The sequence below is a fragment of the Mustela lutreola genome, chromosome 10 (genome assembly GCF_030435805.1).
Source record: "Mustela lutreola isolate mMusLut2 chromosome 10, mMusLut2.pri, whole genome shotgun sequence".
In the NCBI taxonomy this organism is placed as follows: domain Eukaryota; kingdom Metazoa; phylum Chordata; class Mammalia; order Carnivora; family Mustelidae; genus Mustela; species Mustela lutreola.
The window spans coordinates 76,361,896-76,386,149 of NC_081299.1; the positions used below are offsets into that span (position 1 = coordinate 76,361,896).

General features: G+C 40.5%; 1 pseudogene; it reads left to right on the forward strand.

The window, feature by feature from the left end:
* The first annotated feature begins 5,722 nt into the window (after positions 1-5,722).
* The window catches only part of LOC131810531 (GTP-binding nuclear protein Ran-like), a 62,307-nt pseudogene continuing 43,775 nt past the window's right edge, over positions 5,723-24,254 (forward strand).

Sequence of the window (24,254 nt, forward strand, 5' to 3'; positions counted from 1 at the left end):
GTTGCAGATGTCTCATCACTACTTTGAAATTACAGTAGTTATTAGATCCACTGACTTCTCAATTAATGCTTTAATGAAGCAGTATACATATTACTATGTCACAAATGAAAACATTTTTTTTTTTTGCTGTATTTCAATAAATTGGTTTCCTTTGTAACTCCACTGATTCATATTATGTCTTTAGGGACAGTATTCTGAGTAGTCCACAGACTTCAGCAGACTGTCAGAGGGACACACAAATAAGGTTCAGAAATTCTGAGAGAAAAGGAATCCTGTAGGGGCTAGATGTTAAAGAAAGGTGCGACAAGATGGAGACTGCAAAGGAGACCCTAGACCTGGCTCCACTGCAGTAGTGATCTTGGAGAGGTGCTGTATTAGGGCAGAATGTGGAGGCAGCAGCTCAATTGTGATGAACTGAGCAGTGAAACCACTTGAGGACATGCAAACAGCTAAGTAGACTATCTCTCTGTAAAGGGAAAGAAGTGATAGGTAAAGGGACTAACAGGATCAAGAAGGAAAACCTGAGGGTCTGCATAAGCCAAGGCAAAGGATCTGGGGGAAAGGGCCAGGTTGGGGGAGAGCTTAGGAGAGGAGGTGGGATAATTGAAGCCATGAGGTCCCAGACCAGGTAGGATGGAAGTAGGAAGGAAGAACATGGAGGGATCAGCCTCAGAGTTGATAGGGAGGATGGGCTCAAATTTATATGAACTAGGGGAGAGAGGAAACAAGGGCTTTCAATGTTTGATGGTTTCCTTCCCTACCTTTCACCCCTACTGTTCCAGCTTCCAGGAATGTTGGGGCAGGGGTCATATTACAGGCTTTCTGCTTAAAAATATAAAGGTGTGGAGCATGGGAAGGTTGTTGACCAGAGATTAGAAAAATCTTGCAGAGAAGATTTTGGGATCTGGTGTTCAGAAACCATTATTCAGTTTTGGGACACCTGGCTGGCTCAGTTGGTAGAGCATGCAACTCTCTCTCTCTCTCTCTCTCTCTTTTTTTTTAAGGTTTTATTTATTTATTTGACAGAGACACAGTAAGAGAGGGAACACAAATAGGGGGAGTGGGAGAGGGAGAAGCAGGCCTCCCACTGAGCAGGGAGCCTGATGCGGGGCTCAATCCCAGGACCCTAGAGTCATGACCCAAGCCTAAGGCAGATGCCTAACTGACTGAGCCACCCAGGCATCCTGAGCATGCAACTAACTCTTGATCTCTGGGTCATGAGTTGCATTCAGCTCCATGTTGGGTGTAGAGATTATTTAAATAAACTTAAAAAAAAAAAAAAAACAAACCCAAACCATTCAGTTGTAATGGATCCAATATACTCAGAGTGAAAAAAGAGACATACAGCTGGGAACAACTGTGAGCAGAACTCAGGAATGAGGTTAAAGAGACTGACCTGGAACTTTTTTTTTTAAGCTATGCATTTCATTTCCTGTGAAGATGAATGTAATTTGCTTTTATCAACAACAACATTCTTTGTCTAAATTATATTTGAAACCATTTATTTTTAAATAACCTTTGAGATTTTTATGTCTCATGCCCTCTTTATTTCAGTTTTGTATTCTTTTTATTCTCAGTTATGTAGAATGTTCAAGAGAGGCTAGGAGACATGATGGAAGGCTAACATATGTTATTTTTTTCTTCAAGAGAATAACATTTCCATTAACATACAGCAAAGTCTCCAATATTTTATGCCTTATTTTGCACTTAAAAATATTTCTTATTTGGAAATATTCTTATCTTCAGATTAAAAGTCATAAAACACAAAAAAGTTAGGAATACTTAATTATTTTAGAGTTTTAACTTTGGAAAATAAATTCAGCAGTGACATCAGACTTAAAAACAGTTGGGGCACCTGGGTGGCTCAGTTGGGTAAGTGTCTGCCTTGGCTCAGGTCATGACCAGGGTCCTGGCCTTGCAGTCCCTGCTCAGTGGGGGTCTGCTTCTCCCTCTTCCTCTGGGCACATTCTCTCTCTTTCTCAATAAAGTCTTGAAAAAAACTTTTTTTAAATTTATTAATGTCCTACTGAAAAACTCTGTAAAACTCATACTAAAATTTTTGGTTCCAATCTGGTTTGCTTGTTTATAGGGAAGATTGAACACATTAAAATATTCTGTTTCAATATATTGATTTTTGCTATTTATGTTTCAACTGTTTGAAAAGTACCTTAAATAATGTAAATATTAACTGAAATGAGAAAAAGAAGGCGGCGTCAAACTGGAGCCAACCATCTATGTTTAATAAAAGCTTTGTTAGAAAGGAAAATAAAGATTTTAAGAATCCAGTGGGAACTCTGAAGAAACCATGTTTTAGCAGCTGTAAAGGAAACTTCGGTACATGTAACTCCCTTCAAAATGGTCATCTTGGAAATGTAGACCCCTGTTATAATGAGGTTATCTGTAATGTTATTGATAGAGCACCTCTTTGAGAATTTCCTCTGGAGCCTTGCACTTTTTGTTGTTGGTAATTAAATTGCTTAAGTTGACACCTAAAATTAACCATCACAGTAACATTTTCAATAATGGAAACCTCTTTCTTTTGGTTGGTGGTGGGGGCATAAATCTAGCTTTTAGAGATAACAAAGGCTCTTGAGAAATAGGTCTGGTGAAACAGCAACCCACCTATTCTTTGGTCAAAGACAAACTTGATCACACTGTAATGGAACTAATTTTCTTGTGTTGGGAAAAAAACAAAATTGGCTCCTAGTGTGACATGGGTCATGTGTGTGAACTAAATTAGAAAGGCAGGTAAGATTCAAAGCTGGGATTGAAAAGTTACTGCTTTTGAATGTAATTTTAAATTCAGTGGGATATCCATTAAACGTTTCTGAGCAGTGGAATGACATGTATAGTAAAGAATGGATGAAGGGGAAGTGAATAATGTCTGGGAAACCAAATCAAGTATCTTCCTGAGAAATCCAGGACATTATGATATTCTTCAATTTTACTGACCTAATAACCTTTTTCAGTGAAGGACATGATTTGACGATTTATTAGTGAATTGTTACTCTAGTCTTTCAGATTAAAAATAATTTTCCTTGATGGAAAGGTTGGAAGTGCCAGTGGGGCCAAAGGAGGAAGGAGTAATTGTTTATCATTGTGATACTGGCTCATTAATTGATCAAATGCGTTAAATCACTAACTAAATCATTAAGTTATTTGTACTTCAAAAATTATTTTTTTAAAAGGTTTTATTTATTTGAGAGAGAGGACACAAACAGGGGGAGGAGAAGAGGAAGACTGACAAGCAGACTCCTGAATGAACAGGAAGCCTGACACAAGGCTTGATCCCAGGACCCCTTGAACCATGACCTGACCCGAAGTCAGACGCTTAACTGACTAAGCTACACAGGCGCCCCCCATATTATTTTAAAATGAAAAAGTAAACACCTTTTCATGGGGCTACATACTGTGTTTTATTTGTATCTACTGCATCTTCTATAATACCAAAAATTTAGAAATATTTATTCAGGACATAGCTGATAAATGGTCATTTGCTCTTATATACTTTTTTTTATTTGAACATAGCAATATTCATTAGATCAAATTAGAAATTTGAGTTATTCTAGACACTTTTCTATGTCATCTACATATATATTAAATATATTCAAGTCTTATTTTACCACAATATCACCTTATTTTCGGTTCCTATGAATTGTCCAGAAACTACAACAGTCTTACTGATCTTTTAAAACACAGTGTCAAACCCCTGTAATACATGTGTTAATTCAGTTCATCTTCCAAATAATTATCAAATGGCTCCTATATCAGTAACTGTACTGGGCTCTGTGTATATAATAATGAATAAAGTAGATGTGTTCCTGGATCTCATAGATTTGCAATTTAGTGGGAAGGTGGGTATAAACCTGTATGTGATTATGAATTAAATCAGTGCTATGAAGAAAAAGAACAGAGAGAAAATGATACTATAACCAAATTAGTCTTTCTGAAGATTAGATGCGATCATTTATTCCCAGTTGCTGGCAGGATTAAAAATCTAGACCTATTAAAGTGACCTATCAGGAACTTAATGTGTGCACCCTGTTAACCATCCAGCACAATGCCACACTCCTAGAAATTCAACAAATGTCAGTGGGATGAATGAATAAATGATGAAACTTAAAAATTTTTTTAAAGTTAAAATATACTTGACATATAAAAGTGATTTAAGATGTAGCACATTAACTTGCATTAATAAAGTTTGCTAGTTTTGAAACAGATTGCCAAATACTTCAGTAAAAGGAAAAAAAAATGCCTCCATCAATTTTTGAGCCCAGATTGCATTTGGAACTATTTTTTTTTTTTTTGTCCTTGAAAACACTGCTAGAATTTTAACTGAAATATCAGAAATGTGCTATTACTATAATGTGTAAAACACTGCTTTTTTTGTGTGTGTGGCAGAAGTCTGTAGTGAGGGTAGTGAAAAGCAGATTGACATTTGGTCATTATTTCTTATCAAGGGTGTTTTACTTGTAATGCTATTTGACAGCTATATTCTAGGTCTGACAGCATTGAACCAGTGTAATTCCCACTGAACTGCTCTAAATAGGCAGTATTGCAATCAGTTTAACAACCCCTGGAGGCAATAAAATCTCTCCTTTGAACGAATACTCAAGGGGAAGAAATCTAAGATTTATAAAGGGCAGCAAGTATTCAAGAAAGGGGCAAAGTTTATGTGTGAGCCTATAATTGATGTTTCCTTTGTTAGAAAAAAAGCTTGAGGATGCTTTAAGAATTAATCTTTAACAAGTTCTAATCTGCACTAACAAGTGTGTTCCAATGAGTGAAGGAGATATGTGATTCTGAGAGTTGAGTTGCTTCCAGCCAACTATGAAAATTTGGAGGGGTCATAGAATTATGAGAAGGACACTTAAAAATTAAACTGGAAGACTTGAACCATGCATCTTTGATATCTATGCCAGAGGGTCACCACCACTACATCCAGTGGTGATTGGGTTTTATGATTGGTTCATGGTTTATATTTGTGTAAAGCTTCATATCTATATACCTGTATAAAGAAAATTTCAGTTAGAGGCGCCCGGGTGGATTGGGGCTCTGCCTTTGGCTCAGGTCATGATCTCAGTGTCCTGGGATCAAGCCCTGCATTGGGCTGTCTGCTCAGCAGGGAGCCTGCTTCCCCTTCTTTCTCTGCCTGACTTTGCCTACTTGTGATCCCTCTGTCAAATAAGTAAATAAAATCTAAAAAAAAAAAAAAAAATTCCAGTTAAATAGAGTATCCTCATTTTAAATGAACTCAGCAGTTCTACCTCTGTGGGTAGTAATTTAAACACAATATAAGTGCATTTAAATTAAGACCATCCTAGCTTAAACTCTTGGTTCCTGTCACTATTTTTTTTTTTTAAGATTTTATTTATTTATTTGACAGACCGAGATCACAAGTAGATAGAGAGGCATGCAGAGAGAGAGGAGGAAACAGGCTCCCTGCTGAGCAGAGAGCCTGATGTGGGGCTCAGTCCCAGGACCCTGGGATCCTGACCTGAGCCGAAGGCAGAGGCTTTAACCCACTGAACCACCCAGGCTCCTGTCACTATTAGTGGTGTACCCTTGGGGATATTTTACGGTCATTCACAGTTTTCTCATCTGTAAAATGGGGATGATAGTTCTTTCCAACTGGGGAGGTTTGAAAGTGTATAGCCTAAGAAGAATGCCTAATTCAGTGTGGGCCACAGAATAAGAGGTGACTTAATTGTGCTAGGCAACCATGAACTTTGAGCTGTTGGATCCTCAGAGTAGCCGTTTGAGGTTGGTGCAAGAGTACAGGAGAGAGGATGCTCTGAGGGTAGGGATATCAGGAGAAATAGGTTGGGATCTATACAGAGAGAGCTTGTTAGTTCTCTATCTTGGACCTAGTTGCTAGGGGAATAGCTTTGTCCTTGTCAGCAGACTCCAAGGATCTTTGTTCTGAAACTTTGGAATTCCTTTGCACATCATAGTGTTTTTGTCCCTAGAGGGTAGCGAGGGAAGGCATTATCATCAAAACTCCAGTGGCACCTGGGGCACCTGAGTGGCTCAGTGGGTTAAGCCTCTGCCTTAGGCTCCGGTCATGATCTCAGGGTCCTGGGATCGAGCCCCGCATCGGGCTCTCTGCTCAGCAGAGAACCTGCTTCCCCCCCACCCCCTGCCTACTTGTGATCTCTTTCTGTCAAATAAATAAATAAAATTTTTAAAAAATATATTAAAAAGAAATAAACAAGTCTTAAAAAAAACCTCCAGTGGCACCTATTAAAAATTTTTAGAAATTTTAATTCCAGTAAACATAGTGTTAATCTTAGTTTCAGTGGTGCAATAAAGTGATTTAACAGTTCTATACATTACTTAATGCTTATATGATAAGTGTACTCTTAATCCCCTCCACCTATTTTATCCAGCCCACCACCCACCTCCCCTCTGGTAACCATCAGTTTGTTTTTTATAGCTAAGAGCTTGTTTTTTCGGAGTATCTCTTTTTTTATTTGTTCATTTGTTTTGTTCCTTAAATTCCACATCTGAGTGGAATCATATGGTATTTGTCTTTCTCTAATTGACATTTCACTTAACATTACACTGTCTAGATCCATCCATGTCATTGCAAATGGTGAGATTTCATTCTTTTGTATGGCTGAATAATCTTCATATATATAAGTATATATATATATATATATGAAGATATGTGTGTATATATATGTGTGTGTATATATTTGTATATACACACACCACATTTTCTGTATCCATTCATCAATTGCTGGACACTTGGGCTACTTCTACATCATGCCTCCCTTTGAATTAGTGCTTTTGTATTATTTAGGTATTTTGTATTCTTTAGGTAAATACCCAGTAGTATGATTACTGGATCATAGGGTAATTCTATTTTTTAAGGAAGCTCTACACCCAATGTGGGGCTTGAACTCATGACCCCAAGATCAAGGGCCACATGCTCTACTGACTAAACCGGTCAGGCGCCCCAGGGTAGTTCTATTTTTAACTTTTTGAGGAACTTCCAGATGGTTTTCCACAGCAACTGTACCAGTCTGCATTCCCACTAATAGGACACGAGGGTTCCTTTTTTCCCCACATCCTCACAAACACTTGATTCTTGTGTTTTTATATTAGCCATCTACACCCCTCCATTTTTAATGTGATTGTATGAGTGTGTGCATGTGTATGTCTACGGCTTGTTACAGATTCCTCCAGCCCTGATTCTTCTTCCCTCATCATTTACATCCATATCATTGGCTGCCACTTTTGTAGCAACAGGCAGGACCAGGTGAGGGGATAGATTTCCCATGCTTTCTTTACATAAACAGCTCCTTCTGCCTCCCTTTGCCATCTGGTTCAACTTATTAAATTCTTGTTTCTCTTTTGCATGTCTGCTGAAATGTTATGTTCCCCATTAAGCCTTCCATGACTCCTCAAGACTTGTGAGGACTCTGATAATACCCTAGTACCAGACATAGCCTTTGTCTTTCTGCATTGGCACTGTGGCCGTGCTGCTTCCACTCTTGAATGTAGCCGTTTCTTGACTTCCAAGCGCCTGAGAGAACTGCACCTTCTCACCTTCTTGAAGTTAGGTGAGGCCGTATGGTTTGATTTGGTTGATTTGTGAGCAGATTGACAGTTATCCTGTGCTCACATCCTTCTCTCTTTTCCTCTGCCGTGGCAATTCTGAAAGCACATGTTGATAACAGGTACAGTGGTGAAACATGATGTGGACGACATCTGCCATGGAGACACATGATGGAGAGAGATACCTTTGTAGCTTTATAGCCACTGAGATTTTTGCGACTGTGTTTACTGCAACATATCCTGACTGATACGGCCATTGCTGGGCCATCATCCTGCTTCCTTACCTGTCTCTACATCTTACTGAGGGAAGTAATCGTCTTGTTCACTATTCCCATCCCTGGAGCCCTGTTACCGGCCTGCCTGACATATGGTAGGCAACTAATAAATCATTCATGGAATGAAATGATGATTCTGTATCAAGGAAGGCTCTATCTGAAGATTGCATTTCCATAGTAGCCAAACCCTTGGCATGGTTCCGATGTGAGGAAAAGTGATAAAAAAAAATATTTATTTGAGGGAAAAATAAAGATCATGGTTCCATCGCTAAAGCTTTAGAAAATAAGTTATTTAGAAAAAAAGAAATATTTTTTCAGTGAAAAAGAGCAATGAATACACAAGAAATGCATAGTTATCTTTATTTATGGACTAAAAACAGTGAAATAGGCCAGGAATTTGAGAAAGAAGCCCATGCTATGAAGTCACATTGAAACAATTTTTTACTAATTATTCGTTCATTCAACATTGTTTGCTGATTGACCTTGTGTACTGTGGTGGGTGGGAAGAAGGCAATCTGACACATTTCCTTGAAAAGCTCTCAGATAAGAAGGAGATAGAGAGAGACCATGGAACGGAATAAGGGCAATAATGTAAATGCTTTGGGAAGGAACACAGAAGCAGCCTATAGTACTTCCGAGTTGGGCAATGATGAATTTGAAGAAGCATCATTTTATCTGGGCCCCTACACAGGTATAAACTTACCTTTCATCTCCAGTGACCATCCTCTGTATTCATCTTCAACTACTACTGTGGCCATATTCTGGGCTTTCTCATCATCTAAAACTGTCCCAACTCTGATACAATAAAATTCACGATCCAACTCTCTGACCAGACCCGCTAGTCTTCCCAGTTTGTTCAGTTATGGTCAGTTACAGCCGTTCCATCAAACTTATCAAGATTTTCTTTTAGTATCTTCTATACCCAATGTGGGACTCAAATTCATGACCCTGAGATCAAGAGTTTCATGTTCTTCTGACTGGGCCAGCCCGGCGTGCCTAAACTTACCAAGATTTTCATTCTCTGATCCCTCCTATTTAAACTTTTCTCTTTTCCAAGCTTAGACCTCCACAGATCAGAATTTTGCCACTCTTTTGCTGTTATGTTTAACTCCTTTATTGTTATTTTGTAGGTTCTATAGAGCCCATGTGGAAAATTCCACCTTGGATCAAACCACTTGTGGCCTTCTCCATGCTTGTATTTAGATTGCTAGAGAAAGTCATAGGCAGATTGGAGATCCTTAAAAACCATCCTTTGCAGCTTTAACTAGAACCTCAGCGTAACTCCGTTATCCATTTGTTTCCCTACTTAACCTTCTTTCCAGTCTTTCACAACAACCATTTCAAGACTTCTTTCCTAATATTCTTTCTTTTTTTTTTTTTTAGATTTTATTTATTTATTTGACAGAGAGAGAGTACAAGTAGGCAGAGCAGCAGTCAGAGGCAGAGAGAGAGGGAGAAGTAGGCTTCCTGCTGAGCAGGGAGCCTGATGCAGGGCTCCAATGCCAGGACTCTGGGATCATGACCTAAGCTGAAGGCAGATGCTTAATGACTGAGCCACCCAGGTGCCCCCTTTCTTAATATTCTTGGACCTTCCCATCTACCACACATTTAGCAGATGCCTGTGCCTGTTGCTTTTCAGAGAAAATGTAAACCATCACAGAGGTGTAACCTTCTGCAACCCAACATAAAAAAGTCATGGCTCTGTCATCTTTTTTCCTTCTTGTCTGTTAAAAAGTTGACATTCTGTCTACCCTAGCTGGTAACATGGGCGTGGATTAAAATATCATATTGGAGTAAAGTGAGGGATGGAATAAGAAAGGGCCCAGGAAAGCATGTTGAGGAATGACAAGCTCTGAGAACCATAGAGGAAGAAGAGGCCACCACAGGGACAGAATGGGGAGCAGTCAGAGAGGGGAGAGGACAAGCAAGGAAGCGTCATGTTAAGGGAGGCAGGGCATGAGTGTGTTCCAAACAGGAGGGAGAATGGACATTTCCAAGCTCTAAAACCATGGAGAAGTCAAGTAAGATAAAGGTGAAGATGTATCTTTTGGATTTAGCCCACAATAGGGTCTTACGGGTCTTGATAAGGGTGCTTCGTTAGAGAGATGAGTGCAGACAGGCTGGAGTGGCTGAGAAGTGAATGGCACAGGGGGAAATGGAGATTCCCACTGCAGATTTCCCTTTAGAGAAGTTCAGCTCTGAAGGAGAGAGGGTAGATGAGACTGAAACTGGAGAGAGTTAGAGGGCAGAAAAAAGCTATTTTTTTTTAAATAATAGAGACTTAGTATATTTAATTGCCCATGGGGAAGAATAAGTAGCAAGGGAGAGGTTAATAAAACAAGTAAAAGAGGATAGGACAGTTGATGGACTAAGGTCCATATGAAAGCAGGAAAGAGGAGAATCCAAAGTCTCTTATAGTTTCTTTTTCTACCTTCTTACTCTCTAGAACTTTTATGCTTTCTAATATTATATATATGCTAATGACTTCAAAATCTATAGCTTCATGCAAAATCAATCTTTTGAGCACTAGATCATTTTATCCAGCTGCCTAGTGGACAGCTGTCTCTAGCCCCAGGCATCTTATCTAAAACAACTTATTACCATTTCTTCCAAATATGATTTCTTTCAACGTTTCTTACACCAGGAAAAACCCCCAAATCCAGCCAAAATGCTAGTAGATGTCTCTGACTGCCCTTTATCTTCCCATCATCTCTTCCCACTTTCTTTCCCTAGTGTATCAGGTCCTGATATGCCTTCTTCATCCCTACAGGTCAGGAATAGGCATTCTACCTACATGTCCTTGTTGCGTCATCTACATCCTCTGTTTTGGCGCTTCCTAATTTTCTTTTCTTTTCCTTTCTTCCTTCCTTTCTTTCTTTCTTTCTTTTTTTTTTTTTTTTTTTAGAGTAGAGTGAGAGATTAGGGTGACGGGAGGAGCAGAGAAATAGAGAGAAAGGGAGACTCAAGCGGACCCAGCATACCCAGCTCAAAAGGCCACCCTGAGATCATGACCTGAGTGGAAATCAAGAGTCAGGCGCTTAACCGACTGAGCCACCAGGTGCCCCACTATTTTTCTGATCGTCTTTTTCTTAGACTCTAAAAGCCACATTGATAGGTACAGTTGTGTCTACTTCACAGTGACATCTCCATCAGTTAAGACATAGCCTTGAATAAATAAATACTAGTGGAATAAATCGTTGTAACTGCTAGCAGTTGGAATAGACCACGTTAAGGCATTTCTACATTTATTATCTAATTTAATCTTCATATAGAACCATGAGAGGTAGGTATTATTTTCCCTGTTTTATTGATGAAGCAAGCTGAGGTTCAGAGAGTTTAACTAACTTCACCCCCAGTCATCCAGCTATATCTCACCTTCCCGGTATTTATTTCACATCATGTTGTCTTTCAGCGAAGGAGATGTGACTTGGGCTAAGGCTTGGTCTGAGGCAGTAAGGTTTCCATGTAGAATGCCACACACTTTCTGATTTAAATACACACACACACACACACACACACGAGGATATATGTGTGTGTGTGTGTGTATTCCAAGCTCTGTGGGAGATTGCTAGTGTAATAGTTAAAACAAACAAACAAACAAAAAAAACCCACTGGAATCTGGCTACATATATTAAGATCCTGGCTGCTACCTCTGTGAACTCCGGCAAGTTTCATACCCTCTCTAAGACTCGTTTTTTTCAAATATAAATTGGGAAGAGCAGTACGTATCTCACAGGTACTTTCCTAAGAAGCCCTTAGCAGAGAGCCTGGCCTGGCTGGGCCTGTTGGTCAGGGGGACTTACTCATCCCATGCTGTCCCCTGTGGGGTTAGCAGTCAGTTTGCTGCTGGGCTGGCAGCAGGACAGATGCCCAGGCTCCTGTGTACCAGGGCAGGTAAAGAGTATCACCTTGCTTCTCCACATGTCCAGAGTGCCAGACTTTTCTGGCTCCCTCCTGCAGGGTGACCCCCAGGGGAAGAATCCTTCCTCCCAGGCTTCAGACAGTGTTTTGTGGCTCTAAGGAGGGCAGACAGGGTAGGATTGGAGCCTAGGGCACGCTCCCATTCAGACTCTGGAGGTTTGCATATCAGAGGGTGGGCGGAGGAAGATGGATGGGATTTAGAGGAGAAACCAAAGCGAGGGTTTTCCAGTAACAAAGGAGAGACCTGAAAAAAGCCAGAAAAAAATTTGAAAAGCTAATAGATCTTGATTGCTTAGTATGTGTCAGGTACTTATGAATATTAACTTTTAAAATTCCTACAACAATCCCATCAGTTGTGATACTATCTTTTGTAGTTGAGAAAACAGAGGCCGAGGAAGGCTAAGTATGTTGTGTGGGGTCTCATGGATGCAACCAACAGGAGAGCAGGTCCGGAGTGAGGGGTCCAAGCTGGAGCCAGTCCCAGGAGGAGCTTAAACGTGGGACCTGGTGAACCCCCGAGTAGCATGCCTTCATTTCTCTGGGCTACACGGACTAGCTTGAGGTACCTGGTCTCACTCAGGTAGTTCCTTAAAGATGCTGACAAAACTGGCTATGCATCACCCCCCCGCCCTGGGGATCTTGTTAAATGTGCAGATGGCCAGGTCCTACTCCTAAAGGTTCTGACTCTGTCGGTCTCAGGTAGGTCCAGCAAATCCACGTCTTTCACAATCACCCCAGAAAACTCTGAAGCACCTGGTCCCCTGGCAGGTCTTTCAGAAATCAATACCTTGAAGCTACCCGCCAGCTGGAGGCAGCACAAGGGCTTTGTGCCGGCGTTTACTCCCACAGGCTACCCCCAGCAGCCCTTGCTAAGAATGTATCCATTACTGGGTTCCAGCAGGGGAAGGGCTGGAGCCATGCTAGGAAATTCCCTGGGCTTCCCAAGTCCCAGGCTTCAGAAGGCGCCCCAGATTAATCGCCTGCGAGTGTAGAATGCAACGTGGCCGTAATTCGGGCTTTGAAAGGTATTCCTGTTAAAACCGCCTGTGTTCTCCCTAGAATGCGGCTGGTCTGTGAGGTTAGCTCGAAATCCTGATGATCGGGCCGAGTTCCGCAGCAGTCATTTGTGTTCTACATGAGTAGAGGAGCAATAAGCATTTTGTCTGCAGCAAAGCTAAATCATCCTGAGGGAGCAGTTTACATCATTAGAATGTAATGAAGGAGGTTGTCACCGGCAGCTGCCAACCGCATTTCTGGTGACTTAGAAAAAGGTTACGTTCAGCAGACATTTTTCTGAGTCGTATTTACTTTTGTGCGTGGAGGGAGGCTGGTTATGCTAGCAGACTGATTTTCTTTCTGATTTCATGTACTTTTAATAATGGTCTGTCTGGGTAAGGACAACTAATCTAGTCAAGTCCCTGATGAAATGCTTGATGTCAGAGCAATAATTCAGTGCTTCCCGAGGAGGCCTGCAGAGGCTGCTCTCCTCAAAGATGAAGTGTGTTGCATGCTAAAAGCTATTTATTACCCAACTTTCTTATCCTACTTGTAGGTACGGCGGTGAAAACTCCCAGCTAGGGAAGCCTATGCCTCTTGCAGTTTCCACACAGTCACCTACACAGTCACCACCCTGGCTCAAGTTACTAGAGGCACACCTCGGAGGTCTTGCCCAGTTTGAGACCAGACCACTGCAATAAAGCCAATATCGCAGTCAAGCGAATCAGATTCCTTTTTTTTTTTTTTTTTGGTTACCCAGGGCATAGAAGTTATGTTCACGCTCCGTTACTGTCTGTTAAGAGTGCACTAGCATTATGTCTAAAGAAAGTACACACCTTAATCGAAACATCCTTTCTTGTTTAGAAAACGCTAACCATCGTGTGAGCGTTCATCAAGTTTTAATCACTGATCACAGTTCACTATGGCAAATATGATAATGAGGAGAAGTTTGAAATAGTGTAGCGTGGCACTATTTGGAAATGTGGCACAGAGGCACGAAGTGTGCAAACGCTGTCGGGAAAATGGGGAGGATAGACTTGCTTGAGACGGAATTGCCGCAGACCTTGCGTTTGTTAGAAAGTATTTGTGAAGCACAGTAAAGCCAAGCACAATGAGGCAAGGGGTGCCTGTGTTGGTCCTCATGTAGTAAACAGCAGTAAGCCCTTCAATGCCGCCCCCTCCTCTCTTGCCTTTCTATATCCAGTTCTTTGTTTGGTAGTTGAGTAATTGTTCTGTATGTAAATCAGATCATGTGTAACTGTGAATTCCCCAACATTTAGAACACTCTTTGGGACATGGTAGATGCCTAGACATCATTCGTTAAATGAACAAATAACATTTCCTTTCCTGCTCAAACTTTTCAGCCTTGCCTTTAGGATACAGATGACACTTCTGAACGTGAGTTATAAGGACCCTCGCGTCTCCCCACCCCTCCTTTCCACTGTCCTGTCCACCCCAGACTACCTTCAGCTCCTGCATGTTGCCATCGGTCTCTTCTTAGAGCCTTTACACCTGCTCTTCCGTCCCCCCGCAGATCTTCCCTTCCCCTCTCCTGCCCACTTCTCTTCGGGTAATTCCCTTCCATTCTTCACATCTCAGCCTACATGTCATCTCTTCCAATACATCTTCTCTGATTCTCCCAAGATCAGGTTGCTTGGACTTCATTCATGATCCCAAGTCCTGAACTCCCCGACCACAGCTTTCTCCCCCGCACTGTCATTGCTGATTTGCTTGTCACTGTGCACGGCAAGGCTGTGAGCTCCTTGGGTAAAGAGGTGACCTCTGGTCTTGACCTCCCAGTACAATAAATCCCATTTCCAAGTGCTGAGTGAATGAATCAGGTGATAGTAACAGCTTAGAGAGCCTAAGGCATAGGCTTGATTTTCCTCTTGCCTTTAGTTGAAGAAGGAGCTATAGGCTCTCCAGAGGGAGAAGACTCTGGTTCAGCTCCCTCATTAGACCTGTGCACCATCACCACTCTGGCCCAGGCTGCTGTTAGCCCTCACCTGGATGAGAGCAACAGACTCCTAACTGGCCTCTGCCCCCTCTTGTCCTTCTGTATACAGTTCTTCATTCAGTGGCCAGCGAAGTTGAAGCCCAGAATGTTTCGATGACCCATCCAAGGCCTTACAAATGTTTAGGAGCAAAACCAGAACAAGAAACCACTTTTAAGGAAAAAATTTCTTCTTCCAGCTGCTCTGTAACCCCAAACTTCCCCTGGTTAAATCCAATTTGATTCTGATTCATACGTGTTTCTAAACACAGCGATGTTACCCTCATTCCAGCCACACTTTTCCTTGAGGTCTTGGCACAAGTCTTAGGGATCACATTGTTATTCCTTCCTTGTTATTCTGGGTATCTGCTTAATAAGTAACATTCTGCCCTTACCTAGTATCCATTCGTAGTCAGAGAAAGAGATTTCACTGACAGGAAGATATATAATAAACCTTAAATCTGCAGAGTACTTCTAAAGGCTTAATGCCTCAAAAAATGTGTATTCTCAGTGGGATGTGTGTGTGTGTGTGTGTGTGTGTGTGTGTGTGTTTAACTCAGTCTGTGAAGACACAAGGGGGAAGGGGAGGAAGCTGGAGACTATTCAGTCCCAAAAGTCTGTGTTATTGCCATAATTTGCTTTTAGCAAATGTCTTCATCATTAATATTGTTAGCTTGTTTCACGGAACACTCAAGGACCCCAGAGACAAAACTTCATTATTTCCAATTGTTTTGGTGCCCATTTTCTTAGCTACTCCATGCAACTGCCATCTTGTATCGTTTGTGTAGGTTCCTGATGTTTGCATGTTTTCCCAGTCGTTAGTGCTGTGATAGGATGCATTACAAGACACAGTGGCCTTTTGAAAAGGAGAGAGTAATGTTACGGTTTTCGGGTAGTCTCAAAGTCCTTCGTTTTTCTTCTAGCCCCTAGTCTAAGACCTTTGCTCTATGCTTACCTGCAGTGTTATCCTGCCCTCATTTTCCTTGCCTCACCAGTAGCAATTGGGATTGCCATGTGGTCCTGGGTGTGAATACCTACAAATAAGTATTTTTTTTTGAAGAAAGTGCAGAGTTATTTTTAGGGTTGAGGTCCTGTAGTCATCACTTAGACCTGGGCTTCGTGGGGACGAGTTGGGAGGGCAAAGGGGGGGAAAATGGCTTTAGAGGCCAGCAGCTAGGACAACCTTCAAGTAGCAGGTGAAGCATCCCTGGAGAATCCAACTGAATAGCCTTGCATGTAGCTGGATGAGCACACCAATCTCAGGGCTCCTTTCCCAGCATTCCCTTGTCCAGACCATGACTTTTTCCTCCCTTCATTTTATTTTGAATTTTGAAATAATTTCACATTTATAGAAGAATTGCAAAAACAGTACATTTTTACATATCCTTCATCCAGAGTCTTCAAATGTTAACATTTTTACTATATTTGTCTTCATTGTTTTTCCAGGTGTGTGCACACACATTTTTCTGAATCATGTGAAAGTAAGTCACAGACATGCAGCTTTTCTCCTATTATTTCAGCGTATGTTTCTTTCTTTCTTTCTTTCTTTCTTTTTTTTTTAAGATTTTATTTATTTATTTGACAGACAGAGATCACAAGCAGGCAGAGAGGCAGACAGAGAGAGAGGAGGAAGCAGGCTCCCCACCTGGCAGAGAGCCCGATGCGGGGCTCGATCCCAGGACTCTGGGATCATGACCTGAGCCGAAGGCAGCGGCTTAACCCACTGAGCCACCCAGGCTCCCCGTATGTTTCTTTTTAAATTATTTACTATTTACTTATTTGACAGAGATCACAAGTAGGCAGAGAGGCAGGCAGAGAGAGAGAGAGAGAGGAGGAAGCAGGCTCCCCGCCTGGCAGAGAGCCCGATGCGGGGCTCGATCCCAAGACCCTGAGATCATGACCTGAGCTGAAGGCAGAGGCTTAACCCACCAAGCCACCCAGGTACCCCTCAGCGTGTATTTCTTAAAAACAATGCTACTATCTTAACTGTCATATAATTCAGCATCAGGAAATTAGCACGGATACAGTATTATTAAATAATTAAGAAACCCTATTCAAATTTTGTCAATTATCCTATTAACGTCCTTAATACAAAAAGAAAAAAAAAAACCTGGTTCAAGAGCCTAACCAAGATTACTACTTGCATTTAGTTGTCATGACTTTTTAGTTTTCTTTAATATGGAATAGTTTTTTTTTGTCATGACTTTGATATTTTTTTTTAATTAATTTATTTATTTGACAGACAGAGATCACAAGTAGGCAGAGAGGCAGGCAGAGAGAGAGGAGAAAGCAGGCTCCCCGCTGAGCAGAGAGCCCGATGTGGGGCTTGATCCCAGGACCCCGGGATCACGACCTGAGCCGAAGGCAGAGGCTTCAACCCACTGAGCCACCCAGGCGCTCCATGACTTTGATATTTTTGAAGACAATCTAGTCTTTTTTTTTTTTTGAAAGTTCCTCAGTTTGAGTTTGTTTGTTTGGAATTTCCTCATGATTAGATTCTGATTATACATTTTGGACAGGGAAATGACTGAAATAATGTCCCCCTCTCAGTACATCTATTGGGAGGCACTTGATATCAGATACATTAATGGTAACATCTCATTAATGGTAATGTCCGTTTTGATCACTTGGTCAGATTTCTCCACCATGTAGCTAACTATTTCTTCTTTGTTAATAAGGATCTGTAGGCAAATACTTTGAGACTATGCAGACAGCTTTTTTTTTTTCTCATCAAAGCAGAGCACATTAATTTTAGTATTCATTAATGATTCTTTCCTGAAATAAGTATTTCCATCATAGTTGTCAAATGGTGACTTTGATTTTGTTATTCCTTCTGTGTTTATTAGTTGGCATTTTACTTTAAAGAAAAGCTCCTTCCCCCACCCCCGAAAAAGAAATGAAAGCTTTTCCTTCTGATTGATTGATATTTGTATGGTTTCACATACTGTTTGTTATATTCTATGGGTTATAATTTTTTACTCTTATTTATTTTGATATATAAATAATTTTGAAATTTTAAAAGATTAAGATTTGAAATCAACTCAGATTTAGCTATCAGGGGGCCCTTAGAAGCTGACTTCTGTGTCCTTCCAACCTGCCTTTACTAGTCTTTGAATGCTCCTCACTCCTGTGTATAACAAGATGTTCTAGGTTCACCTTACACATCCTGTCCCAACCCTGGAACTGATTGTTTTTTCACAAAGCACTGTTCCCTTTGGTGAGGAATGGCACTTAGAAACCAAGATCTGGGTGCTAGGGGTGTTCATCAGTATTGAAATGCCATTTCTTCTGGTCTCTGTCAGCAGATATGGCTAGGGCATGTACACACACACACTCCTGTATCTTTTCTTTCAATCTGCAGCAAAAGCTAGCTTTTCTTATTCAGTTCACAGGGCAATGGGAAAGGAATTACTGTTGTGTGTGTAGTTAGCCCTTAAAAAACTGTCAAGGACTTGTATTTTCACCAAGTTTAAAAATGAGTCACCCTTTCCTCCCCAATTCCTGGACACATTTCACACATCTATCTTAAATTGTGAAGTCTAGCACATGTGCTACATAAATATACCAAATATAAATCAATGTAAGTGGCCAGAAATGATAGAGAATAAAATCTTCCTACTTCCTAATGTGGCATATGGTCTTGTTCCTTCAGTGATGCAGGTGGGCTGGGAAAAGTTTATTTATTTGGACATATGTGATCAATACTACTCTGGAAAAAGCAAGCATCAGTATTCTATTTAGTTATAGATTATTACATCACTGGGCTGAGAATGTTGACTAATATTAATTGATACTCAATTAAAAATGTTCTTTAGTGAAATATGTAGAGCATTTAATATGCTAACAGGCATTGCAATTCCAAGAAAAAGATATAGTACAAGATTTCCCAAACTTATTTGCCTGCAGAATCTCCTTTTCATGGAGCATCTAGGTAAATTTGTGTCCCATGAAATCTACTTCGGGGAATGCCATTACACACTCATTCACTCACACATACAGTCATAATATCATAAAAGTCCCAGAAAGAGTGATTTGCTCAGAATCCCTGGACTCAGTCATAATGAAGTGGTTTGTATTTTCTGTAGATAAAAGAAGCTCCCCCACCCAAAATGTGTAAGCTCCATTTCCTCTCTGCCCCAAATTGCTATGTGTCTCTGATCAAGTGGAAGGCTTTGGATTTTCATATCCCTGTATCAGTGAGGTGGTGGAGATAGTTAAAAGTTAGCAAATATTTATTTCTGAAAGATATCCATACCTGTTCTTTCCTGACTCCCTAAGGGTTCCCACCCCAACTTTTCCCAAAGCCTGCTGTGATCCCATGTCCTGAGGTGAATTTAGAACATTTTGGAAAACGCACATGAGAGAGGGGTGTGACTTTCATAGAAGTGGTCATGGTGCACGTCATTAAACTAATGCCACTGCATATTCGAATTTCATCTATATTCTTTAAAAAAATTATCAGAGAAATTAAGAATTGATCACTTTAAGAAATCCACAATTTTTACATTGTCTTTGTTTTTACAGAGAGCCACAGAAAGTGCAAGTTAAACTAAATTTTTTTTTTTGCAAGTAGATTACATCATACAAATATTTTAGTATTTTTTGCATTTGGAATAATGAAGTTGACTATCAAGACTTTTCACGCTGGTATATTTCATTGACTGATAGATGTTTGCTAATGCTACTAAATCTATTCCTTCAACATTTTTAAGAATCATGAACAACACGTTTTGGGTCCCTGAATGGGTTTTAGATCTGTAAATCAATCCCATGGATCATTTTAAATTACTAATCATAAGCAAATAGATAAGCAAGAATGACTATAAATTGGGTTAATTACTGTAGCTCAAGTTTTAGCTCATAATTTTAACTTTCAAAGGCTACACAAACCAATTTTGTACTCTTAGATTATAATGAGCAGTCTTTATTCTTTAATCAGTTCGCCCCGTATCTGGCTGTCTAATGTAACATTCCTTTGAAGTCTAGAAAGATCTAACATAATTGAAGAAATGTCGAACTACTTGACTCTTTTTTTTTAATATAAAGGAATTAAACATTAATCAGGCTTGCGCATCTCAATTAAGCCAATTAAAATTATCACAGAATGCAGTGCATACCGCAATAGGTAGCTTTTATGCTTGAATATGTTATCAACTTTTACCTAATGCTCCCTTCTTCATGAGGTTTGTTACTCGAACAGTAAATACAGACCTGAAGTCTGTCTCACAAGGTCCACTAGTGAATATGGTCTGGCAAAGCCCCATGAAAGACTCGTTTACAGTGTTGATTCAAGTGCTGCCGACAGCGCTGGAACTTACCTTCTTAAATCTCTTGCCAAAAAAGGAGGTCTGTAATTATGGTGATGACTGGTGCCTTCACCCAAATAGCCCATTAGTGATTCAATTTGCTTCCCTAACAACTGGGAAGCAGTTTTGGTCTTGCAGGCTACGGTGTATACACAAAGTCCATATAATTACTAATAATTTGTAACAAGTGTTAATTGATAAACAGCTCCCTCTGGTAGCTTAATTAAAGCTGTAGGATAGCTAGGCGATTTACAACTGGGATTGATCTCAATTAGTCAACAAAATCTGTGTAGTCTGTTCAAAGGAGAAAAAGGAAATTCAGCCTAGTGAGGCTTTGGGGATTTTGTCTTGTCTTCTCGGTTTCTTTTTCCTTCAAGAAGAGAAACAGAATCAGAAGAGCCGCATGGCTCTGTCAGAAGCGACCCACCTAGCTTCGGCGGCCCGTTACTTGTAGGCTCTTCAACATTTGTTCTCCATTTGTTTTTTCTCTGTCAGGTTACTGAAAAATATTCAAGCTTTTGCTTTTATTACACCCAGTGGTACGCATTGCCGAATACCAACCCTGAGGGACCTGAAAGTAGAAAGAGAAAACAATTTTTAAAAATGTCAGGTTTTGATCTTGCAGAGCTGTTTGCAAACTGGCATTTTGGGGCCATAATTAAAAGGAAGCCCAGGGAAGGTGGCATGGGGGACCCACCAGAGACGGGGCGGCCTGGGGATCTCATAGAGCCAGTTTGGCTGCTTCGGGACTCGACTGATTCTATCGTGGGGCTGATACAGTAAAAACCTAATCTAAGCATTGCTAAAATCGCCCCTATGGAATAGGAGAGGAAAAAAGTGTCATCTGTGCTCAGCGAGATCACAGACTGGCTGCAAACAGCTGCTGAAACATTAATTAATCTGTTTGCAAATAAATTGTGGATCTGTACTAGTTGAAATTGCTGTTATAAACAAGCTGGGATGCTGTACTTTCCAGATTTGCTTGTATTTTGAGATTTTTTTTTTCATACGCTGTAAAATCACCACGGCCCAGATACTGTGTGTTTACTTCTGGAAGCTCTGAGCCAGTATACTGACATTACCTCATAGACGCTCAGCTTGGAGGCAATTCGTACTGGTTGTGGTCCTTTGGAAGGCTGTACAGTACTGTGTGAAAAGGTCTGCACCTCATTTAAGTCAGATTTGTTAATCAAAGAGAATGAAATATTCTACAGAGCAAATGGCTGTGGATTTAGTAATTTTGTAATTTTAAAGCATTTCGTAAGTGTCACAGTTCCTTAATTTGTTCTAACTGGGCTGTGGCAAATTCTAGTTGCCTTGACACTTAGAAGATTAATATTGGTTCCCAGTGTTTACTCATTTTCTAAAAAGTGATAGCATGTATAGCTGGGACAGAGAATCTGGAGAGTTTATTTTGCCAAATTTAAAGTTCTGATGCTGTCTGTTCCCTGTTTCTTTGTCCTTTGTTCTTGATTTTAATTCAGCAAACACTCATGAGCTTACTCTTTATTCATTTACACATTTTTTTTGATTCCTAGTATGAACCAGTTATTCTGCTAGGTGCTGGGATACAGAAGGTATTGAGAATATAACCTTGTTCTCAAGGAGCTTATGGTCTAGCGCTGAGAATAAAAGCAGCCATAGCCAATATATAGGTGATTGGACATGATGGTATTCCAATAAAAGTTTATTTAAAAAAATAAACAAACAGTGGCAGGCTGGATTTATTCATCGTCTAGTGGAAAAAGTCAAGTAAAAAGCCAAACTACAATATAGTCTGTCTCTTAAAGTCATAGGTGCTATTGGAGCTCATTGGAAGGACACTCTATCCAGGTCTGGTGGTGATGGTGGTGGTTGTAAAGTTGAGTTACGGTCAACAAAGTCTTTAGAGGAACTCTAAGTGGAAATATCTGGATGAGAAGAAATTATTCAGATAAAGGGACAAACGGGATGGGCAGAATGTCCCAGGCACAGGTGACAAGGTGGGGGGCAAGGTCAAGGGTGAGGTATAGCATGATGTGTGTGGTAGTGTCATTAAGGTGTTCATCCATATTCTGATTTTCCCCTTTCTTGCAAACACGATGAAGGCTCACACTTCTCTACCCTGCTGTAAAGGGAAGCATGACCATATGACTTGCTTTAACCTGGAAAAATAAGAGGAAATGGCATGGGTTATCTCTGGATGGGAGATTTAAGAGCCAGCCCTTAATCGGTTCTTCACATTCATACCCCCTGCCCTAGGGATCCCAGAAGCCCTTGTTGAGTTCGAACTTCCATCTGCCTTGGTTCCCGAGAGGTGATTATGACAGAGCTCCCCTAATAACTTATATTGGACATTTAGAGTGAAATTCTGATAACTCTCTGTTGGATAAAACCAGTGAAATGTTGGAGTTTTTGTTTTTTATTCTGACATAGCCTAGTCTGTCTTGATTGTTGCCGTGTGTTCTTGGATCTGAATCTATTTGTGAAAGGCTTTCTTTTGGTTACTGGGGTGAGATCCAAGGACTTCAAGGAGTTTGCAATCTATTGGCACTCAGTTGTGACACAAAGCAAGATGTGGTAAGTGCTTTGAGAGAAATAAGAAATGAAAAGAGAGAGCCCATCCTTAAGACTATCAGGAAAGGTTTCATGAAAGAACTGTGTTTTGAGTTGAGCTATAAAGAAGAGCCAGAGTTTCATTAGGAAAATTAGGAAATTTTTTTTTAAGATTTTAAAAATTATTTATTTATTTGACAACAGAGATCACAGGAGGCAGAGAGAGAGAAGCAGGCTCCTCACTGAGCAGAGAGCCCCATGTGGGGCTTTATTCCAGGACCCTGGCATCGTGACCCAAGCCGAAGGCAGAGGCTTTAACCCACTGAGCCACTCCAGTGCCTCTCATTAGGAGATCTTAAGCAATGAGCTAGAAAAGGCAGATGAGTGGTAAGAAGAGAATGAGACAAGGTATGGAGGCCAAAAAATATAACTTAAAATTATGCAGATTGAAAGCAAGACACAAAAATCAAGGTCAATCAGTGGGGACCCTTATATGACTTGCCAAGGGTTTTGGAGGAGAGTGGGGAGAGGAATTGATGTAGGGTCAGATAATCTGGTTTCTTGTGCTCTTTTTTACCAATTACCAGCTGAGGAGGAAAAGGGTGTCTCTCTCTATGGTGCTAGAATTCAAGTTTCCTGACTTCTAGGTGAAAGCCTTGTCACACCGCACTACCTCTGTAGTAACCAGAGAATCCGAACCCAGCACCATGTTATTCAAGTGTACCAAGCATACAAAGAAGTCAGCATACAAAGAAGTCAGTAGGCAGAAGTGGTACCTGGGGTGGTTGGAGGAACAACTCCAAGAGAGCAAAGGAATTACCATAGTGCTTCTGGACTTGGTTTCTGGGGCTGAGAATCAAGTCATAGATAAAGACCTGAAATGGTTGCCAAAGGCTGGGGGGTGAGGGAAATAAAGTGAGGTTGGTAAAGGGTACAGATTTTCTGCCAGAAGATGAATAAGGTCTGAGGATCTAATGTATAACATGGTGGCTATAGTTGAAAACACTCTATTGTATGATTGAAATTTGCTAAGAGGGCAGAACTTAAATGTTCTCACACACACAAAGATAAATATGTGAGGTGATAAATGTGTTCATTAACTACATGGGAGGAATCCATTCACAATGCCCCTGTATGTCAAATCATCATGATATATACTTTAAATATCTTACAGTTTTCTTTGTCAATTATACCTCAGTAAAGCTGAAAACCAAAAGACCCGAAATTCCCATGACATGGTTGTCCTTGATGGCAGGCTTATGCTTCTATTAATATCCACTTATGGACTTCTAGTCCTTGAATTTTTGCAAATTTCTTACAAGAACATATTTATAGTTATGTCAGTACCTGATGATAGTTACTGTCAATACAATATTATTCCAGGAGAAATACGTTTTAAAAATTTTATTAATGGCTCTCTACTTCAGAGACAGTAAGGTGTGGAGCATGGCATCAGCAGACTTGGGTCTAGTCTGCGTCCCCAAACCTGCCAACTTTAATGCCTTTGTGTAAGACACACCTTTGGGGATTTTCTCATCCCGCCCTTTGAAAGGGACATTTGTAAATAAAAGGTATTATTTTTCCTATTATCAATTTTAAGTGGTAATTTTCCAAGTAAATTGAGAAGGAAGAGACGTTGCTCTGGGCCATCAGTTCACTGCACTG